The 24,144-nt window shown below is 31.8% G+C and overlaps 1 long non-coding RNA gene across 1 annotated transcript; it reads right to left on the bottom strand.

Moving 5' to 3' along the window:
* Positions 1-12,026: 12,026 nt before the first annotated feature.
* Positions 12,027-19,702, bottom strand: LOC148277620 (uncharacterized). Its single transcript, XR_015823406.1, has 2 exons — positions 19,054-19,702; positions 12,027-12,192 (listed from the first exon to the last, which is right to left on the bottom strand). It is a non-coding gene; the product is annotated as an uncharacterized LOC148277620 (long non-coding RNA).
* Between the last annotated feature and the right edge of the window lie 4,442 nt (positions 19,703-24,144).

The raw sequence follows: 24,144 nt of genomic DNA, 5'->3' as shown, positions 1-24,144 counted from the left end.
ATGGATTTATAAATCTTTCTCTAGTCGAAAACATTAAATTACGTGCCATTAATTAACGTACACTATTTATGGAAATAACAAGTAAATATAAATTTAATGACATGATATTACATGATGGCGGCCTCCGTGGTGTAGTGGTCAAGACGCTTGACTCACGCACGGGAGGTTCCGGGATCGATTCCCGGTGAGAGCACAAAAATTAAAATGTGATTCTTCTCAAGCCTGGGTGTTCTGTGATGTAATTGGGCCTCCTGGCCTGTTGTGGTGTAAAAAAAAAATAAAAAAATAATAATAATAATAATATTAGTAGCAATAAAAGAGTAATTGAAAGCAACTATTATGTGAAAAAAATTAAAGTAAAATAATTAAATTATCGGCAAAATAAAACACATAATGTTTGATTCATAATTGATTATGACAATAAGACTTAATCTTGTTCAAAATCCCTCGCTGCGTCAGAGGTAGTTTGTTATAAAAATTGTGAAATTTATTCGGTATCCACTGCTAATACCAGTAAACCGTTGAATTTTGTTGAAAGCATGATTATTATTACTGCACTACCGGTGTTTTAGAACAAGCTATTTCAGTAGTGGTTTTCCAGAGGACTTCAATGTTTTTGGCATTAATAGCATCTGAATATATGAACAAAATGACATTCATACCTTAATTTTGCGAAAAATGTGACTTCCCGCCTTTCAGCTTTAAGGTGCAGATGTTATGTTCTGCTTTAAACAGCCAGGACACTTTCATACAAAAAACTGTAATAATCACCCTCTGAAAACTTCATGATCTCAAAACGTCATGATAATGAATGTCACCTCATACTTTTTTTAAATATTTTTTTTATTCATAAAAAAGTACATGTTTTTGTAAAATTCTAAACATATCTATTTTTACACATCTAGTCAATGTTATCGCTGTAACTCTCCAAAAAAATAGACTAACTCTTGTGCTTGGAGAGACTTACACTGTTTTAGTTGTTTATTTATAAGAGTTTATATAATTTTAAATACGAGTACATGAGAAAGAAAAATAAAAACATGGGATATATAAAGAAAAAACATAAAACAATAATACATTCATACTAATTAAGATTTAATGTTGTTTTTACACGTTTTCAAAAAATTTCTTTAGATTAACTTTAAATTTATTTATTGACATGTTATTTTTAATAGTTTTTAGTTCATTGGAAAGATTATGATTATTTTTTACACCTTTGAAGACTAAACTATTTTAACCATGAATTGTATGGAATTTAGGAATTTTAATATTATGTTGGTATTTGAGTGACCTATTCATCTCAAGTTCTTTTATTTTTTCTTCTTTATAAATTTTTATAGCAGAATTTATTTTACAATGTTTGAGTATGTCCAAATGCTTGCAAACTTGCTGGATTTCCTCCCTGGGGAGTTATTCATATTTACATTCCCTCTCTGTTGAAATAAATGTAAATGTTGTTATCTAGTTTAAACATTTGGATCGCTTTGTCTTTTATAGTACTTTATTTTTTTATTCATTTATTCTCAAACTATTGACAATATTTTATTTTAAATAGAATAATCTACAACCATTCTATCGCTTATCAAATATTAAAATGATTAAATATTTTATTATCAGCTTCGTTTAATATTATTTGTTCTTATCAACGATAATCTTTGAACATAATATTTCAATTTATATTCATATTTCTTATCTTATATAAAAGTATTTTAATGATTAATGTGCATTTAAAATGATTAGATTGTTTTTTTAATATACAATGTTATTAAATAAAATCAGTATTTGTCTTTAGTGGTTCCAGATAAAAACCGTTGGCATTTAATACAAAAGATGTATTTCACAAAGTATAAAACATAAAAATTACATTCCCAAGAGTTACTACAACTCAATTCAGAGCTTAGACAAATATATATTTCAGAAAAATTTAAATCATGTATTAAAAACTACAAAGAAATAAGTCACGTCTTACAACACTTTTAACCTTCAAAACTAAAATAATTTTAATAATTATTATTATAATTATAACACAACGATATATGAAGCGGTGGTTTGACTTTTTCAGGAATGAAGTAATAAAAAAAGGGACGCAGCAAACTCCGGTGACAACTGTCACCAATCGGAGACGATATGGTTGGCTTGGCCATGTACTGCGGATGCCTCCTGAGAGCCTTAACCACGCTTGCCTACTTAACAAGGCACCAAGTTCTCGACGTCCTGGACGTCCACTGCTGACTGTTCGTCGGTAGTTCATGTCAGAACTACGGGATGCGAATCTGACTTAGGATGCACAGGAGTTGGCAGCCGACAGGGATGCCTGGAGAATCTTCGTGGACACCGTATATTTTTTTTACTAATTTATTCATATTTTTTTCATTGTAAACTATAATTCATAATAATAATAATGTGACCTCACTGGGGTTACCCGTCGAGGACACTTGACCATGTACTTTTTTCAAAATATTTTTACATTTGAGAATAAACAAAGAAGACTAACTTAATAAACAGAGATAATTTACCAAATGTTTATGTTTATAATTAATTTATGTACATCTATTGTGTACATCATTTATATGTTCCAACTAGGGAGTGGACATAGATTGATGATGATATATGAGCCGAAAATCTTTTTTTACACAAACAAAATAAATATATGAAACGCTCTCAAGAATAGAGGAAGTGGTAGATATAGAAATAAAGGAGATATGGTCGTTATTATCACAGTATAAGCAGACGATGCAACCATAGTTTAGTTTTTGAAGTTTTAATTTAGATATTAGCAAATACCCCCTTAAAAAAGTTTAGTTTAAAAATGAAATTTTTATGAAACGCTCGCTGATTTTTCGTCACCACCTTAAAACCCATAAAAGCACCAAGTTTTATCTGCCGTCTTCGGACGTGCAATTAAAAAATATAAAAAATAATTTTGGAAAACGTATAATGTAAGGAAACGTGTACAAAATGATCCTTTGAAGTAAAACAATCCCTTTGGGTTTTAGCGAAGATTCTAATGCTACATATTGTTTAATTCTCTAAACATTTGCATAACAACGTTTTAAACATTTGACAATAAAGGCGGAGAGACGCGAACATAATTTTCACCTGTCTGATCTAAAGAAAGTCATTTTAAAACATCATATAAAGTTTTAATACAGGACATTATTTATACTGCACATACAATATTACAAAAAAATACCTATCTCCTTCATTATTCATATATCAGTTTATTTATATTTTAGCTTTTTTTATTTATAAATCATATAACATAAAGTATTTTACAAGTTTAATACGTTGAATGACATTTTCAGGAGTTACAACAACTCAATTCGGGACAAAAATAAGATTTACATTTAGAAAATAACACATATTGAGAACAACAAAGAAACAAAGCAAGTTTAGCACCTTTATAACCCAACAATATATACACAAGCATATAGCACAACAATATATTCGTTTAAAACCTTTTTTTGCACAAGCAGAATAAATATATTTAAAAAAAACGCTGAGAAGAATTTAAAAAAAGTCATTAATCTACTAAGGGAGATAAGGTCGTTAACATCTTATGCCATGCAGTTGTTTTTTTAGTAACCATAACTCCTGAATGATCCTATGAAATGATCCTCAAGGGATCATTTTGTACAAGCGGTAGGGCAAAATGATCCTTTGGTTGGGTTTTGCTAAAACCGGTATATAAATAAATTGTTGAATAGTTACATAATTTGTTAAATTGTGGTAGATAGAAAAATAATTACACTTTTCAAAACTAGTCAAATTATTGAAAAATTGAAATTTTTTGTCTATTAAATATCAATTCTCCCTTAGAGGCATCATTTTAGACACGTTTCCCTTACTAACACAGGAAATTTCATTTTGATACTTTCAGTTTTGGGGTGCGGAAAACGGGACATTCATACTTTTTTTCGTGACATCAAAATACATATTTGTAAAATTGTCACATTAATATATTCACAATAAGTATTATAATATGCCATTGTCAGTCAAAAACCAATGTCTCTTTTATTTTATTCTCATATCAATTGTCAAGAAATTAGTATGGATTTACACTAGAATATTGCAAAGTCCCTGGACTGGTACTTAAAGCGTAAGACTGATCAACTGATCATATTACCTTCATGTAACAAAAATGATCAATATACACTGCCATTGGTGTACCAATGCAGTGTATCTCGATGCACCATTAGGTGCGGAAAGGAAATGATGATGATTATTAAATGTTTCATTTGGATTGACTGCATATACCGTTAAACATTGATAATTATTGTTATTTACCATAGTATTGTTATTTACCACTCATAAGTGAATCAAATATCTATATAAGGCAATTTCAAGATTCCTTTTTAGATTGCTAACCACAACGTCGATTCACTCTATGTTGTTTTAGTTAACAGATCAATGACCTTTAACAGTAAACAATATTATTCAATTTAAGTTATTACAAAAATAACACCATTTTCATACCACCCGATGATGCATAGGGAACTGCATTAGAACTCCGACCGAATCATTTTTTTTAATAAATATTTTCTTATGATTTACCCAAATGTTTCAATTCTAGGGTCTTAAACGAGGTGTAAATAACTCAATATGAGAAAATGGGAATCAATTTAAAATAGAGTGGAGTTCGAACATCAGATTCCTGATCCGTGAGTCCAAAACACTAGTCATGGGACAGTAACCTGATTCATAATAATTTTAATAAAATAATTAAATCAACAAATTACAACAGGGATGGAGAATACCTTAAATAAGGGAATATGGAATTCAAGGCATTTACAGGGCTTATGACCTGTCATTGGCTGGTTTAAGTGGCCACTTTACACACTGAGTAACATACACCATTTTGCCTATGTTTGAACATCCATATTTCTTCAATTCTTCCATCTGTTGATTTTAGTGAAGTCAAAGAGCTGAAACCTTTATTGTTGTGAAGAATGACCCCCGAGGGGGTGAAATCCAGTCTTTTGTCTATGAACATTTGGACAAACTCAAATATTGTAATTAAATCAACTTTGTTTTTAACCACATTTTTTTTTCCTCTGACCGGTTTCGAAGCAATCAAGCTTTTTCTTCAAGGGAACAAATTTATTTTTTCCTATTTTATTTTTATCATGTTTACTAAATACTACACGTGGAGCCAATAAATCGAGTCTTTTCTTTTCTTAAAAGGGTGGTAATTTGAAAAATTATCAAGACAAAGTCCATAAATATAATTAATCTGGAATATACCAATAAAATTGTAATGCAATCTACACTGGAAAAACTTAAAGAAACTTTTATATTAGCGTAAAAAAAGCACTTGCGGACTTAAATAATGACAATTTTATTGAATTCACAAACCATCTGATAGAAAATAATCATAACTTCAATAAAGACACTGGATTAAAAGGACTTCATGTTGAAAATAAAATATTAAAATTAGACAACTTAGAAATCTTAGAAATGAAAAAAGAGTTATCATAATAAGAAAAAAATAATTAATAACCTTATAAACAATATTTATATTAGTCCACTCCTGTCTAGTTTCGAAAATAATCATATCAAATTACCACCTTTTTAGGAAAAAAAAAGACTCGAGGCTCCACGTGTAGTATTTAGTGAACATGATAAAAATAAAATAGGAAAGAATTCATTAGCTACGTAAACCTTGACGAAGAAGCTTGTTTGCTTTGAAACCGGTCAGCAGAAAAAAAAAATATTTTTCGTTAAAAACAAAGTTGTTTTATTTCTTTTATTATATTCAATAACCACAAAGTAAATTTTTACAAGTTTTTCACGAGTTAATTTTTTTTTTTTCAAAACTCCATAATAATTTTGTTTAACATTTTGTCAATCTTTGTTATACTTAATAATTTCTTGACATTGGAGATGCTGCCTTCGGCAAAAAGACAGCGTTTCGATAAAAATCACACAATGAGTTAAATATAAGATAATGTTCTACGAATAATTTCAAAGCTTTGATATAAAGCCAAAAGCAGTACAGAAATATTTTAGTTCGAAAAACGATATTATGTTTTTGTTAAGTTTTTATGTTTTTTAAGCAAATACACAGTATCTTGAGATTAATTAATTTACAATTTTCTGTTTATATTTGTTACATTTTTATAACATAATATATCACTTTATTTATACAAATTAAAAAATCCCACATAGGCATGGCCCGTGCGTGGGGATAAACTAAATTTAGAATACATTATGAAGTATATGGTGTAGAGGCATCCATCTTAAAATCTCTCATAATTTTACTGCAAATACAATGGAGAATAATATTTCAGTGCCCTCCATCATACTCATCAGAACAGTTGTTCCAATACATGAAGGTGCTGGATATGAGACAACTGTACCTAAAAGAAGCACTAACACACTTCTGGTCGAACAAGAAGGAGAGATCTCAGCAAAATGTTCGTACAAGGTTTTCCCAGAGCACGATTTATGTCAGACAGAGACATCTCTCATTTATCGCACCGAGAGTATTCAATATTTTGGAAGAGCGCATTAAGCTCTCAAGAACAAAAACTATTTTCAAGAAAGGATTTAAGGACTGGATTTTCCTTAGTGGGAGGGATTTGAGTGGGAAACTCCCTGATGATTTTTCGAATGTGAATTTACTTTTTACCAGATTGATGTTCCATATATTTGTTTTCATATTATTATTATTTTTGTTATGTTTCTGATCCTATAAAATATTTGTGATGTGTTAACTTATTGCTCGTCTTAACTTAACATATGACTTTTAGTCTCATGGAGTTGGGACTTATATCTCAAATAATGTGTAATAAACTGCCTTTTTTAAATATCAATAAAAAAAATGCCCAGATATGCGGTCTAAATTATACTTAAATGATTCATAAAATCAAATTTTTATGAAAACTGGCCAAAACCTGGCAGAATAATAATTACTACTTGTCGACAAGACAAAGATAAACATTTCACTAAAAAACTGTCAAAGCACGTCTTCGAATATATTTGCAGAGATTCAAATTGAACGTAGTGCAAAAATTTTAGCTCGCACAATGAGGAGGCATTTTTAAAAATCTTGGTTATGGGTTTACAAAGCAATAAAAAATCCTTGGCTCCCTGAGGTCAACAGGAAAAAACGGCTAAACTAGCCACGAGAGCACCAAAACTGGACACCAGATGACTTAGCGAAAACTCTTTGGCCGGGTGAAACGAATGTCGAAGTAAATATATTGGAGAAAAATAATTTATATGAAAATAATTTTTAATATATTTTGCCTGTTTTTTTCTCTAAAAAGGTATTGGTCGGTTTAAAATTATAAAACCAACCTTATTAATTGGCCTGCCCAGTCACCTGGTTTAGATCCAATTAATCATTTACAGTCAATATTTAAAAAAAAAACAATGGCCTTAAAAATACAACATCAAAACCGAAATAAAGAATACGTATTTGAAGAATACACCCAAATAAAGAAATGGTGGCTATTCGAGTGGTTTCTTTCGGCCTCCTGCCGATCGCATCATTCCATGTGGTTCCGCCCTCTCTTACGTCATGACTGGTACCGCAGCGAAATCTCTTGAGCTGTGAGTGTCATTTACTTCGGATGCTTGTTATACAAGCAAAGAAATTCTGCACATCAGACGAGGACGACCAAGGAAGACGTGGCATGATCAGATAAACCAAAATCTTAAGTCTGGTCATGTCAAAATCAGACAGAACCGAAGGGCATGTATGACAAGATGTATGAATGTGGAAGAGGCTAGGAGTGTATGCCAGGATAGACGTGTGTGGCGGTTCATTCTCTCTGCCTACCCCTACGGGGAAATGGCGTGATGGTAGTAGTAGTAGTAAATAAATCAGTATTTATAAACAATTGTTACTTTTTTTTCAATCCCAATATAAAAAAATCTAACTTGTCTTTTTGCCTAGTATGTATGGCCAAGGTTGTTTATATCTATATGTTATATGTACCTAAAATATGCAAACCATACCTTTTATTTAAATTGTCTTTTTTTCTGTTAAATTCCTAATTTTTATCATTCAAAGTTTGTGAATGTTTTTGTCTGTAAGTAGAAAACTACGAATTGTGATATAGTGGCTATCCAATATATATTTTTTTCTGAAAAGCTGTTGTTGTCCTTAAATTAAATGAAAATTCAAAAATTGTGAAAGGGAAGAAAGGAGAGGAAATGAGGAAAGTTCAAGTAAGAAATATGAAATATTTCCCAAGCTTGATTATTAATAACTGATTTCCCATTTCATTCCACAAACATTTACATACGTTGTAAAAATGATTCATTCATTTTAAAAGAATTTGTTGAAAAACATTGATTCAGATGTTAAACTTGGTTTACGTCGGTACCTACTGCTAAACAAGACAAGGCTGGTACGAATTCCAAAACATTTTCATACTTGTATTGACAAAGCTTTATTATCTTAATAATATCATCACCATCATACCCTTACCCGTACCCGATGATGCATAGGGCACTGCATTGGTACTCCAATTGCGGATTTTTGTTACGTACTTTACATTTATGTACTAAAGTACAGTAGTAGTAGTAGTAGTACTAAAGAACAAAGTAGATGTCAGTCTAGAGCCCCGATTATAATAGGAAGTAACAGAATTAGCTTCAATTGTTTATAAAGTAAAATCAAATATTCTGTACGAAAATGTGTATATTTTAAAGAAAATTTAAAGTGTGTCGGTCTGAAATATTTAATTTTTTATACAGCATGCTTTATAGACAACAATATTTTAGTTTGTCCAAATTTTCATAGGCAAGGACTGGATTCAACTCCCTAGGAAGCTGTTAACATTAACATATTACAACAGAGATGAATAAAATTTAAGAGAAGGTAATACATAATTTTAGGCATCTACAGGGCTTATGACCTGTCATTGGATGGCTTAAAGAGGCTACTTTACACACTGTGTAACATTCACCATTATGTCCATATTTGCACATCTATATTCCTGCAATTCTTTCATTTGTTGATGTTTTTGAAGTTAAAGATGAATCTCACCCGCATAAATAAAGGTTTCAGCGCTCAAAAACATAAACAGATGAAAGAATTGCAGGAATATAGATGTTCAAATATGAGCAGAATGGTAAATGTTCACGTTAAGCTTCTCCAGTATGAAGACGTTTGCTCTTCTGTCTGTCCATGGGATTCTCGGCATTTGACGCCAACACTACATCTCGAAGGCATTTATTATCTCCTGCTCGCGTGCTTTAACTGTCCTCGTATCTGCGCCACATAAGAATATTGCAAAGACAAGCATACGCACTACCCATATTTAAGTTTCCTTAGAGATGCCCCGATCTTGCTAAATTTTGGTCAGAGTTATGGCTTTTATTTTCAAATAGGATGCGTCTTTCAATTTCTGTAATGTAAGCACCACCCGCAAGAAATAATAAACCTAAATAAATAAAGTCTTGCAATTTTTCGGGGTCTTGGAGTCTATTAGCTGGTTGTAGGATATTTAACTCTGTCAACGATCTTGAGTTTCGATTTATTTCCAGCCCAAATGTGCGACTTTTTCCTCATACCAGAGACAATACATTTGCCATTTCCTGCTCGTTTTCAGCATGGAGTCGGGTATCATCTGCAAATCTGAGGTTGTTGATTAGGCAACCACCAATTTTAGGTCCTCCTTTCTAGCCTTCTAGTGCTTTTTTCACTATGTGCTCCCTGAACAAATTGAACAAAGAGGAAGACGGTAATAATAATTAAATTACTACTAAAAAGAGGTTGTAGTTTTACCTCGAGTTGTTTGTATTAAAGCGAGATGCTCACTTTACCTCGGGTGATTGGTATTAAATTAGTACTACGTGAAATTCTTAGCGTACATCGGGTAATAAATATCAAGTTCGTACTAAAATTAGGTTAGATTAAGTTCAGTAAGGTTTTTTTTTAATTTTTTATATGGGAGTTGCTTTATTATTTACCTTGTTTATAATAAACAAGGTTTATATTTCAAAAAGTGGATTTTTCTGCAATTAAATATCTTAAAATTTATCTAAACCATTGGGATCAGGAGGGATATATTAATGTGGGCTAATCAGGAACTTCTCAGCATTTGCTCACGTGGAAAGGAAACCACTTAAAACTCTTCAGGAGAAGCCGGCCTGTTGGCAGCAGTCAACAGGCCTTCCGTTCCACTAGAAGAGTGTTCGGCATTTTGTTCCCTACTTTGGTTTATTTTACCAATTTCCTGCGCTATATTTATCATGTATGATACTACCTACAGTAGTATCATACATGTTCAGTAAGGTTGGAAGTGAGGTGAGGGTCTCTGACCCAAAAAATTACGAATCAACCAATATTTTTTTTATCATCATCATTCCTTTTCTGCACTGATGGATGGGGCACTGCATTTCTACACCAACCAAAACGTGTCTTCATTATTTTTGTTACATAAAGCTAAGATGATCATATTCCTCTGGTGCCTGTCCGTAGACTATGAAATATTCTAGGGTAAAATCGTATTTTTGAATAAATATTTTATGTCAACCATGTCGGGAATTGAGCCGAGACCACTTGAATGGTAGGCAAACAGGCTGATGATATCTATAAAAAATGCATTATACGCTTCCGAAAATTCAACGTCAACATCATAAAACTTTTATTGATTTAAGTATTCCACTTTTATTTTTTTTAAATTACCAGTGACCGGGTTTTGCCGTGACCGACATCGTCAGACTGGTAGGAGACTAAACAAATTTTTATGTTATATACAAGAGCAACAGGAGTTGTAAATTATGATTTTATATAATTATGAAAAAAAAAAGAGTTTAAATTAAAATAATTTTAATATAAAGTATTAAAGACTCTAAAATTCCAAGTTTATCTAATTTTTTACCTTGAATTTGTATTTTCATCAAAAACATGATTTGACTCAATTAAGTTTGCAATTCCTTTACACATGCAACAAATGTCAAAAATCAGATGAACTTGAAATTTTAGAAATAAACCGCTTAAAGAATTGCCCCGATAAAATAATATTAAACTATAAAGTAACACACGTTCATTCCCCATTATTGTAACCATTAAAAAACAAACAATGAAACTACTCGATAAAAATTAACTGCCGGGATTTTTTGCTTTCAGAGAATAACTTAATAACCCCCAGGCCCAGGGACATAGCTATCGATGGAACTACCAACCAGCGGCCCCTTTTATAGTTTTAATAAAATTTAAATACATGTAATTCAAATACATTTTCATTAGAAAACATTATAAAACTATGAAAGTTTCACCGGTTTTAATTATTTATATACAAACAAAACTTAAATCCATACAATTGTTATTACTTTACAAATCTACATGTATTTATAATTTTCTCAAACTGAACGGTTTGGGTAGGTAGGAAGAAATTGTCTTAAGGCAATATGCCCGCCCGTATATGTATATATATTGTATATGTATATAAAGTGTCAAATAAATAAAATACTTTATACTTAGATTGTTTAAATTAGAACTAATTTATTTTCATTGTTATATTTTATTTGTTATTATTTTTTTTTTAAGAGAAATACTCGTGTTCTTATTATTTACTCAAATATTAAAAATTTTGGACAATTTCCTAAAATTCGTAAATAACTAATCGAGTTGTAGTAAATTGGGATTTGAACCTTGGACCTTTGGCCCAAGAGTCCATTATACTACCAGAGTCAGTCACGACGAAACCCGGTCACTGGTAAAAATTTATAAATAAAAGTGGAATAATATAATTAATCATTAATAAATATAATTAAAATGCAGTTCCACAAAGAAATGTTAGTAGAAAAACTCAACCTTTATTTAAATTGAAGTTAGTTGTAACGGAGAGGGAAAACATTTTTGAGAAAGTAATACGGGAGTCTACGCATTTATAGAGCGTATGACTAGTCATGAACTGTTTTTGAGAAGGGAATATGAAAGTCTAGGCATCTGCAGGGCTTATGACCTGTCATTGGCTTTGTTTATAGTTTATTAATGTTTGTGTGCATGTATCTGTAAATTACGTTTTTAAGGAAAAAATGCATTAAAAAAAAAAACGAAGGCATCATTTTAAGTATTATTTTATTTTTTAATGCAAAACATGTTAACAATAAATAACTTCGATCATAAAATAATCTTACATCTACATTATAAATAAAACTTTGGAATTATTATTTAATATAAAAAATAAAAAATCTTCGTTTGGCAATCCTTGTCTCTGGCTCCATTTTCTGAAACAAAAAATAATTAATATAAATACATTGTTCGATCGTATAATGTTTTCCTTTTAATTTTTTTTTTCCCTTTTGATCAAGGAATACTTTTTAAGATTAAATATTTGCTTTTTATAACAATCACACCATCTGGCCCACTAGCAACGAAAATAAAACACCACATGGAGCCGATTGCTTTTAAAATGAATAATGCCGAAACCGGCCACTCCAAAACGCCACATGTCCTATGTGAAGCATAATATGTCAACGCCCGTCAACGGTATCCTATTAAAGAAAAATAGTCCTTCAGAATTATTGTTCGAAATGCTTGTTTCCAAATAGAGAATCTTCAAATAATATATGTAATCTGCAAGCTTGTTTCAGTATTAAAAAACCTGACTGGGTTAAAGATGTAAAATATGGTGTCCTTTTTTGAATGGAGGAATAAGCTGAAATAATCGGCTAGTTTCATCGTTCACTAAGAACTGGCTGGGCCCTGCACACACTTCATAGATTTTTTTTATAAAAAGATTTTAACGGTGGTCGTGATTTATAATGGATAACAATTATTTTTTTTATTTTCCCTTAAACATGGTTACTATAATACATTATTATCGAAAGTCTAATACAATGGTAAGCTGTGCATGATCGCTTATTTGAACGATTCGCCCCTGCTGGGCGACCTCTCTCTATATTAATTTGAAGCGATGTGCGCTATGTGGTGGGCAAGCTGTTCGATTCAAGCATACTTTGTTATTAAAAAAATCTAAATAATTATGGCGATGTGTGACATTTCAATTGGGATTTAAATGTGAATAAAGAAGGGGATTCCATTCATCTCTATCCAAATATTATTTTATCCGTCTGCGTTTGTCCAATAGAATCTTATCCGCTGCAAATAACGATCTCAAGAGGTTTTAGCAAGCTGTTATGTAAAATACCTCGCTGCTAACCGGATGCTGTTGGCAGGTATTTTATATAATTTCTTATCAAATAACATCCGTTATTACGTGATACAAAATAAGATTTGAACAGGTGCCTAGGTGAAATAATCGGAGAAAAATCACGTGCAATTAATTTGTCAGTAATTTGTCGCATAAAATTAAGAGATTATTCTTTAAATTTTATATTTTAAGCACTAACTTTGTAATTATTCATCAAAATAAAATAAATAAAAACATTCAAATTTTTGCAACAGAGTGGGAAAACATTTATGAAAAAGTAATATGGAAGTCTAGGCATTTACAGGCTTATGACCTGTCATTAGTCCTAACATTCACTATTCTGCCTATGTTTTAACTTCCTTAAAATCTTTAATGTCTTCCTTAAATCTTTTCAAGCTTTGCGCAGCAGGTTAATGGTTCAGACGGATGAATCTCACTCACATAATAATGGTTTCAGATGGAAGAGCTAGGGAAATGTGATTGTTTAAACATAAACCGAATGGTTAATGTTACACAGGGTGTAAAATGGCCACTTAAACCAGCCAATGACAGGTCATAAGCTCTGTAAATGTCTAGACTTCCATAATACCTTAGCAAAAATGTTTTCCTTCTATGTTGCAAAAAATTAAATCTAAATAACTCCCGAAGGAGGAAATCCAGCATGTCTACAAATATTTGGACATACTAAAAACATTGTTTGATAAAATCAACTTGTTTTTAAATACCATTTTTTCGTTTTTTCTACCGACCGGTTTTAAGGCTATTTAAGCTTCTTTATGAAAGTATACTTAACTAATGAATTCAATCCAATATTATTTTTTCAAGGCTTACTAAATATTACATATGGACTTCTTTCAATCCACTCGTGTGTATTTTTAAAGATCGTATCTATCTCACGTTACACTTCTCCTCTTTACAGGACGAAAATACTTTATTTGCTTTATTAGCTCTAAATGTAGCTCTAAATGTAATATTTAGTAAACATTGATAATATAAAATAGGGTAGAATTCATTAGTTAAGGAAACCTTTATAAAGAATCTTGTATAGCTTTGATACCGGTCTGTAGAAAAGTGAAGAATAGGTATTTAAAAACAAAGTTTTTATCTCTGTTATTATTATTATTATTATTATATTTTTTTAAAGAAAACTATGGTATTCACAAAATGCTTAGTTTGGTCTTTTAACAAATAAAAATCATGAAAAATAAACTTCCTCAATTGTCAAAAAATACCATAAACCGAATCACTTTGACAGGCGCCGTGGCGCAGTTGGTTAGACGGTCTACTGTGAAACTGGCGTTCCGGAATCTATTCACGCCAGCTGCAAGAAAAAAATCGAAGAAATTATTATTTTCTCATATGGTCTGGGTACTGTGGTGTATTTTTCACTACCTCCTTTCATATTCCCTCTATCCCACCTGCTGATAGGCCGCAAAATAGAGGCTTAGCGGGTCATTCCTTTACGAAAAATTATAAGTAATATATACATTAAAACTTTATTACATTTTTTAATCATGATAATGACCGTTTTGACCGAAAAAAAAGCATTATGAAATCATTTAAAATCATCACGGACGGACGCGGACGTCAAGAATTGTTAGAATAACAAATCGTTACGTGAAGAGACCCATTTAGTTTAATTGTCCCAAAATTTAGCTCGCCAGAGTCACAATGTCGCGTTTAGAATAAACCGCTTACTGTAATGACCTTATAAGAATCAATTTCAAGGCAAAACTCTACGTTTTTTGAGTACAAATTATTTATCGGTTGGGGAAGCATTGTGACCAAATTGAAATGTCATTTTCAAAACATCAAAACTTCGCGCAGAAAAACATTGTTTGGCTAGTTCTTTACGGTAGATTCATTCAAATAAGAAAAAAATAATCATTGTTTGTTTTTCCACACCCAGTTGTGCATAAGAGACTAGGTTTGATTGATGCATTACAAATTACAAAAAATAATCCAAGGTGAACTTCGATTTTATTATTTATGAATTTAAATAATGACTGTTGTTACTGATTGTATTTTATACATTATTTTATGAGACCCGCGTTTTAGTTATTAAAAAGCAATAACAATTACCGTTAATTAATAAAACTGTATCGTGAGACGGTTTCTAAAATAACAATTAAGAACAGACTAGGCAATTTTTAAATTCAACAATGTTTGAGTGGGTCCAAATGCTTGCAGACTGGCTAGATTTCCTCCCTAGGAAGTTATTCATATTTAAACTTATTGCGACACAGAGGAAAAACATTTTTGAGAAGAAAATATGGAAGTATAGGCATTTACATGACCTTTGATTGGCTGGTTTAAGTGGGCACTTTACACACTGTGTGACATTCACCATTCTACCCATGTTTGAACAACCACATTTCCTCAACTCTTCCATCTGATGACTTTTGTGAAGTAAAGGAGCTGAAACCTTTATTATGCGGGTGAGATTCATTCGGCTGAACCAAATCACCTACTAGGCAAAGCCTGAAAACAATTTTCCAATTTTTATACTTCTTCTTTTACCAGGTAGTTAATTCAACAATGTTCGAGGATGTCCAAATGCTTGAAGACTGGCTGGATTTCCTCCCTAGCTAGTTATTCGTATTTAAACTTATTGCTGAATCTTGTTGGATGAATCTCACCCGCAAAATAAAGGTTTCAGCTCCTTTACTTCACAAAAGTCAACAGATGGAAGAGTTGAGGAAATGTGGATGTTCAAACATGGGCAGAATGGTGAATGTTACACAGTGTGTAAATTGGCCACTTAAACCAGCCAATGCACTGTATATGGCTAGACTTCCATATTCCGTTCTCAAAAATGTTTTTCCTCTGTGTTGCAATAAGTTTTAATTTTTGAATTGTTCACATAAATAAATTTTACTGCTACCTGTAACAGAGAACTAGTCAGGATAGCGGGTTCTCAAATAATAGAGCAGAGTTCATAAAACCGTTTTGTTAAATAAACCCTATTTTATTGGGGGTATTCCCGACCCTGATGTATGAGAGCAAGTATGAACTTTTGGAAAAACAGGGATGAAAGTAGGCCCAATGCTGTCGAAATGCAATCTCTCAGGCGATAAATGCACAAATGTTGAGATCCGTAAATTATGCAAGGCTGAGATAAGCATCGTCGACAAAATCAAGAAAGGAGCTCAGCGCTGGTTTGGACATGTAGAGTGAATGGACAGCGAAAGAACGACTAAGAATATTTACAGTGCAAATGTTGATGGACGCAGAAATAGAGAAAGACCGAGAAAGACATGGCATGACTAAATCCAACAATTACTTAAAAAAAGGACATGTCAAAAGTCGGAATAATCGGCGCGCGTGCATGATAGGATGAATGTATGAATGTAGAGGAAGAGAGATCTGTGTGCAAAGATAGAGTAATGTGGCGTACTATCTTCTCTGCCTACCCTTACGAGGAAACGGCGTGATGGTTTGTTATTGTTGTTGTTGTATTTTCAGTCTCATTTTTCGGAAGATCTGAAGCTTCTTTCTCAATTGCCTTAATTTAATCGTTTGTCCAATTATCCGGATTTCTGCATATCCGGATGACGTCTGGCACACATTAATCCGGTTATTTTTTTAACTGCGCTATTTCTAATTTTTTTATTCCTGTTAATCTATAGTCCTTAAAATATAGCTTGATTAGAATGACAGCTGTCAAACTAATTTCATTAGTGATGGGAAATTACTGGTCACTGATCAAATCGATTTTATCAGTTATTTCATGCAATCATGAAACTCTGTTTCCGAAAATTAAAATAAAAAACGAAAAAACAAGCCTGTTGTAGTATGTTCAACACTATTATTCAACAAAAAATGAGACTTTTCTACTTTTTTCGTGAACATCAAATGAATCATTTTTTTATTCAATCAATTTACATTGATGAATTAGTCCATTGTAAGAACGTCGTTAATAATTAGGTTTGTTTTAGTTTTCTTTTAGTTTTAACGCTGATTTTATATATTAATGTTGATTTATGTTTCAAGCATTGTATAAAAAAAATAATTAACACGCCAGATACAAATGATTTTTCGTGTGTCAATATAAATAACTCCTTTGACATTATTCTAGTCAAGTTACATTTTAAGGACTATAGTTTCTTTATCAAATGAATTTTCGCAATTTTCGATGAGACATGTCTAGATTATACTACACTTAACGTTTAATTTTAATTGACTTATGATTAAACTTTTTTTTAATATCTTAATTAATAGAAATGTTATAAACCGACCGAAATTTCGGCTTCAGTTTCAGCCGATAAAACGAGTTTCGGCCGTGGTTTCTGATTACGTTTGGCTGTACTCGGATGCATCTTATGGCTTGTGACTTAGTTCTTGTGAGTTCTAAGATCTTACATATTCTCATAAGGGAACTTTAAAGTTTACAAATATAAGTTCAAATAGCGTACATTGAAGAATTATTAAATATTCGTTATATGTATATGTATAAAATATTATTTCCATTTGTAAATACTCACTACAAACTACAAACTTTAAAATATCTTTTTTTCACTTGAATTTTAATTTTTAAACAACTTTCATTTAGTTTTTCTTTTTCCTTCTCTTTTTTATACTTTCATAATTAACCTTACATATAATTGCTTTATAATATGGAAACTTCACTGGTCCATTAGAATTAAGTCTAATTGTGTAAAATATCAAACTTTGTAACTGTACTGTATGTTTCCTAAATAAAAGATTTTTTTTATGTACAACTTAACATAACAATGAATCAAAATGCGCTTAAAATAAACAAATTAACTCATTAAATTAATGTGTTTAATTTCATTTTGTATTTTATTTAACACTTATTTTAATAAACTCGTAAGGTTCAACAATTAAAACGCCTGATTTTGGGCGTTTTGAAGTGACTTTTAACTTATTTTATTAAATTTCGGTTACAGTTTTGGCCAAAATTAGAACAGAAGTCAAATTCAATTTCGGTTTCGACTGCAAAATCTTGTTTCAGTCGATCTCTAATAAATGTATCAATAAATTTTATTGTTCAAAATTATATTTCAAAATATATATAATGAAAATAAAAGACGAGTGATACTTTAACCCACAAATTTCAAATATCCAGTGACCGGTTTCATCGCTTTCGCGACATCACCTCCTTACCTCTGTTTTGTATAAATACATTGAATTTCATAATAAATGTACCAGTCTCAAAGATATCGCGAAAGAGATGAAACCGGCCACTGAATATTTCAAATTCCAAAAGTGGATTAAAATATCCCTCGTCTTCCATTTCTAAAATAAATTACAGTGAACTTCCATCAATAATTATCACTTAAACTTTAATTTTAAAAAAATGTTTATGATATTTATTTTATTAAATGATTTTATGTTTATTCTTAAGACGTTATAGTCTGAATTTTGTCTAAGGGAAGAGACCATTGCAGCAGACTGCTGCGAGATATTGCATAGATTTATATACTATTAAGCATGTTGTCCAGATGCCCTTTAAAATATATGTATCTTCGTGTAATAATATTAACAAAAATAATGCTATTATTTAATTATGTACGTGCTTCCACTTTCCATTATGTTGTATCCCAACTCAACACAGGGCCCTTGTCCTCACAGAGCTTGAGATACGTTTTATTATATTTTTTTAATATGTATGTATTTGTATGAATCAAATAAAAAAACGAAATAACTAACTAAATGAAGCATAAATAAATAATTTCAATTTAGCTGTGCAGAAATTAAGATTTTTTAAAACTGATATTTATTTCTTGATTTTATTAAATCCAACAACATTAAAGTACAGAAATTATTATTATTTTCAGTACAATTCACACTTAAAATTATTTAAAAAAAATTCGTATACGTAACCCTTCAAATGGCCACATACATAGGTACGCTCCGCCATACAGTAGTATTAAAAATATAAATGATATATATTATTCGTGTTTTTACTTACAGAATTCTTTGATACACAATCCACAACTTCAATGTCTTTTTAGTCTCTGCATTTATTACAGTTTTTCCATAAATAACTATAAAAATTACTGACGTTTAATTTTGCTAGAATCTTGTTATTTTAATACTCGGAAGATCCAATTTAGGGGAAGCGCAGTTTTCGTGAGCGTGTTTTTTCGTAAACCAGTATGAAAACATCAAAAAAGAAATTTTCAGTATGAGCATGGAGAAAAACACAAAAATAAACGCCATTTTTCACTTGGAAAATAACACTTTTGTTGAAAAAACAAACAAATTATCTCCGGAAATTGAAGAAATTATTATATTACCGTCGCGTCGTTACGGTTGTGTGTTTATTTCTTGCGTGTTAACAATTTGAAGTTTAAAGAAGTAATGTTGGACCTTCTGTGTATACTCGTATTGGTTGTCATTTCAAATTCTCAATAACGATGTTCGTTCCGTTCCGTCTCGCGGTTCTCAACTTTAGTAAATGACTCTCATATTCAAAAGCAGCAAACACAATCAAATATATTGATTAATTTATGTTCGAAAAGTTTTTTTTCAACTGTGAATATTTTTTTTTATTATTGTGAAATCATTTAGTTTATTTTTTACGTACTTCCAAGAGCTGCAACAAACTCATTTTAGGACACAAAAATAGTTACATAAAGGTATGATAATAATACAGAATTAAGTAATGTTATGTACATGTATCTACTTATTAAACATTATAAACATACACTGCCATCTGTTCTGCGCTTTTAGACACATTCTGGATATTGACACTCTCAGAAGTGTAAACTATATTCTGTTTCAATCCACAGCAACCCACAGAATAGCTGGCTGGGGGGGTTGTGCGGTAACCATTTACAAGCCGCTCATTTTTCATGAATGAATTATTTCTTAAATTATTTATTACTATGGTAGATGATCAGTCGGCCTCGAGGTGCAATGGTCAGGGCGTTTGCCTACCATGCAAGAGGTCTCGGGTTCGATTCCCGACATGGTTGATTTGTAATATTAATTTAAAGGGGAGTTTTTACAATAGAATATTTAATTGTCCCTGGACTGGTCTCTGAAGCGTGAGCGTGAGAATGATCTAGATATGCTGCAATTGGTGTACCAATGCAGTGCCCTATGCATTATTAGGTGCGGAAAGGGAATGACGTTGATGATAATGTTTTTGGTTGGCCAGAAGACATTGTTTTTAGCAATAAGACCGCTAAAGTGCATATATTTTCGAACTTGTTATTTAAATAAAATAATAAAATTTAAAAAGTGGCTGTTGCAACAGTTTCTATGTCGCCTTTGAAGTCCGCACATTGGAGCATACTTACAGATACTAAAGGATTCGCCAACATGTGGGCAGTGTAGATATATACATACGCCAGCGTACTGGCCAACGTATTGGCCGAAATTATTGAAACGTGGCATTCTGACCACGCGTACATGAGTGCAGTAATTATCAGAAATGCAATAATAGTCCTCAGCGTACACTTTTACGTGATCCCGGAAATAATATTTTTCTTTAAATCAACCAAGAAGAAGGGGTTAGAGAATGGGCAAGTCTAGAGATTTATTTACATTTTTATATTTTTTAAAAATTATTATTTATATTTCTAATTCTATATTTGTGGTTATATTATCATGTGTCTGTGTCATATATAATTGCTCGTCCCATCTCAACACAGGACTTTTAGTCCCATGGAGTTGGGACTTATTGTCTCAAATAATGTACAATAAACTTAAGTATGTAAATAAATAAATACTATATATATATATAAACATAAGGGCGGGAATATTGCCTTAAAGCCATTTTTTCTTACCTACCCAAACTGTTTTTAAAAAATTACCAGTACATGAACATTTAACATATTTTTTTAAATTATACTGAATCTTAAAATTTTATACAATATTAAAACCAAAATTAACCAAAAAAAAAAAATATTAACACTATACTATGAAGAGAGGAGAGGAGATGGAAAAGAAAAAAGAAGAAGAAAGGAACAACTCAAATATTTAGATGGTGACATTTCAATCTTGACTTATATATAAATAAAGAGGTTTTATATTAGTGGGTAGATTATTCCACAATCGAGCAGCTATAACTGTGAAAGAGGAGGCAAGAAAATTAGAGTGGTGAAAGGGTTTTAACGGGGTTTTCTCGTTACTAGAACGAAGAGATGGTCCATGTTGTTACAGGAGTTGGAAGAACTCTCTCAGATAAACAGGATATATTGTGAAAAAGTGATAGAATGTGAATTTTTATTCTATGCCTGAGCCAGTGTATTTGCATTCAACATTCGTTTATATTAAATTGAAATAACATGGCAAATTAAGTATATAATTCAATGAAATGAAAGCAAAATATAATGATATAAATTTGCATATAGCAAGATAATATCATCATCACCATTCCGTGTTCGCTCCCTAGTTAGAGCTTATTTTATCCACGAAGATTCCCCATCTCTGAAGGCTGCCAGCTTATGTGCATCCTCCCAAATCAGGTTCGCATCCCGTAGTTTTGTGGGGTTCATTCATAGTCCATGATTGATGACACACATGTGCCAAATAATTTCACCTGAAATTATAAGGTGACGACCGATGAAGCAACTCAGCGTTTTCTATTGAATACAATTCATCACATTCTGTGAAACACGATATCGACGTCCTGCAGAACATTAACATTGTCCCTACGATGGCGAAATGAAGAACAAAGGAACGTGGCCTATAAAGAGACCACAGGGCGCAGTCAACGCCCAGTCAGCCCAATAATCCGGTAAAGTTCAGTCAGTCAGTCACTCAGTTCCAGCATGTGGTTCAAGTGCAGTATCTTCGACCCATCATCGTCGCTATGCTCGCTCTACACAACCAAGTGCTACATCTTATTCGTCATGTAATAATACGCATTAAACAGCTACCTCGCTTCTTTTTTTAATCTCTAACTCTAGTAGGAGTTCCAACCCTCAACCTTCAAATCCTACGGTTCTGACATGAACTACCGACGCACAGTTGATAGTAGCGTCCAGGACGTTGAGAACCTGATGCCTTGAAAAGTAGGCGTTTGTTGCGTCTGTTCTGTTATTACCTCAAAATTCTTCTGAGGCACCTTTTCTTGAACTCGGAATTTCACTCTTTTGGGCCCTTGTAAGGTCTCACGATTCGCATCCGTAGAGGAGAATTGGTTTATTACAAACGCCTTACTGGCGGCATTTGGTTTTCTCTCAGTAAATACGTGGTTTATACTGTTGAATACTTTCTAATGCTTTCAAACGTTTGGCATCTGTTATGTGATCAACTCTTAATGAATGTGTATGTTCATTTCGAGTCTGACATGAATCCTTATAGAGTAATGCTTTCAGTTTTTTGCCTGAGCGTTCATCACCTTAGACATCAAAATTATTATCTTTAAAACGTCAAAATCAATATATTCATGCTGTTTCCGACAACAAATGGTTGCCGTAGGTCTGCACAAGAGTTCTGTGTTGTTCTGCTGCAGATTTAAATAAAACGTAATGCTAAAAAGTTCCCTGCAAATACTCTTTTTCGGCACTATTGTTTAAAATTCAGCGGAATAACATGAACTATCCATTCAAGCCTAATAATGGTGAAGTTTCACGATGGAGTGAGCTGTAGTATTGCCGGATGTAAAAAGGCTAAGATAAAACCAAACCGTGAGAACGTATTTAAATCCCTATTAGATGTATATGATATGAAACTGTTTATTTATTTACTTTTTAATTAATTATTGGAGTGACTAAACGTAAATACAAAAAAAAACACAAAAAAAAAAAAAAAAAAATCGTTGTGGTAAACCAAATGAAGCACATGTTGATATGTTTCGTGAAGGTACGGTGATCAGTTTTACACTTACCAGGTGTAATGAAAATTTGTAGTTTGAACAAAATTCAAAATCAATATTTCACGTTCACCTTCCGGAATCGAAACCATGATCTCAAGAATGGTAGTCGAATGCATCAACCACTACACAACGAGGCGGACTTTTCTTCACTCAACTTTATTATTCAGGTTTTTTACCTGAGAGCAGCCATCGAGTGACACTCGTCCAGGGTTCTAGTTCTACTTTACACTCAAAAATCTATCTGCCTTAAAATTAAAAGAAACAAATATGACATCTGTAAAACGATTAAAAATAAGTACCCGTGTAACAAATGCATAAATAAAGTAATAACAAATTACAACAGGGATGGAGAATACCTTAAATTGGCTGGTTTAAGTAGCCACTTTACACTCTGTGTGGCATTCACCATTTTGCCTATGTTTGAACATCCATTTTTTTTATTCTTCTTGGACCAGTTGATTTAATTACAATATTTGAGTTTGTCCAAATGTTTGTAAACAAAGAAAGTCCTTTGGACAAACTTAAATATTGAAATAATTATTTAGAAAAAAATGTTGAAAAGGAATGTTTAAAATTTAAGTGAAATTTTACTGACATAATAACGATTATGAAAAAAAAAGTTCGCCTTGTGGTATAGTGGTTGACGCGTTTGCCAATATTGGTTAAGGTCTTGAGCTGGATTCTCGTCATGGTTGGCATGAAATATTTATTTCAAACGTGGTTTTTCACTGCAATTTTTCACTCTCCCTGGAGAGGCAAATAAACCGTAAGCTGATCACCTTTGCTTCGTGTAATGGAAGATCTACATTTGCTACATTGAATGAATCAATGCAGTGCCCTATCCACCACTGCTTGTGGACAGTATTATGACGGTGAATTACTCCAAACGAGACTACTTATATAATAAGCAAACTACTATTATTTATTTTTTTAATTAAAAAAATGTACGTATATAATAAAAAACTAAAGACACTGCCTAGCATTTTATTAAAATATTTACATTATCAGATGATTATCTTTCTTCAATAAGCAAGCTCATTGGTTTTTTAAATATTTTTTTGTTTATAAACTAACAATCTAAGCCAAAAAAAAGTTTTTTGTTAATATGTATCGTATTATCATTGCTAATAAAACTCAGCTAGAATCATGTGAGGGTTATCACCAGAATCCTTACAGAACACTGCAGATCAAACAAACACCTTGCTAGAATGAACCTTTCTGAAACATCTA

The sequence above is a fragment of the Micrasema longulum genome, unplaced genomic scaffold, assembly GCF_059751315.1.
Source record: "Micrasema longulum isolate JH-2025_06_02 unplaced genomic scaffold, ASM5975131v1 h1tg001003l, whole genome shotgun sequence".
Taxonomy (NCBI): Eukaryota; Metazoa; Arthropoda; class Insecta; order Trichoptera; family Brachycentridae; genus Micrasema; species Micrasema longulum.
The sequence above is the reverse complement of the archived record's forward strand: the minus strand, read 5'-3'. Positions and strand labels throughout refer to the sequence as shown.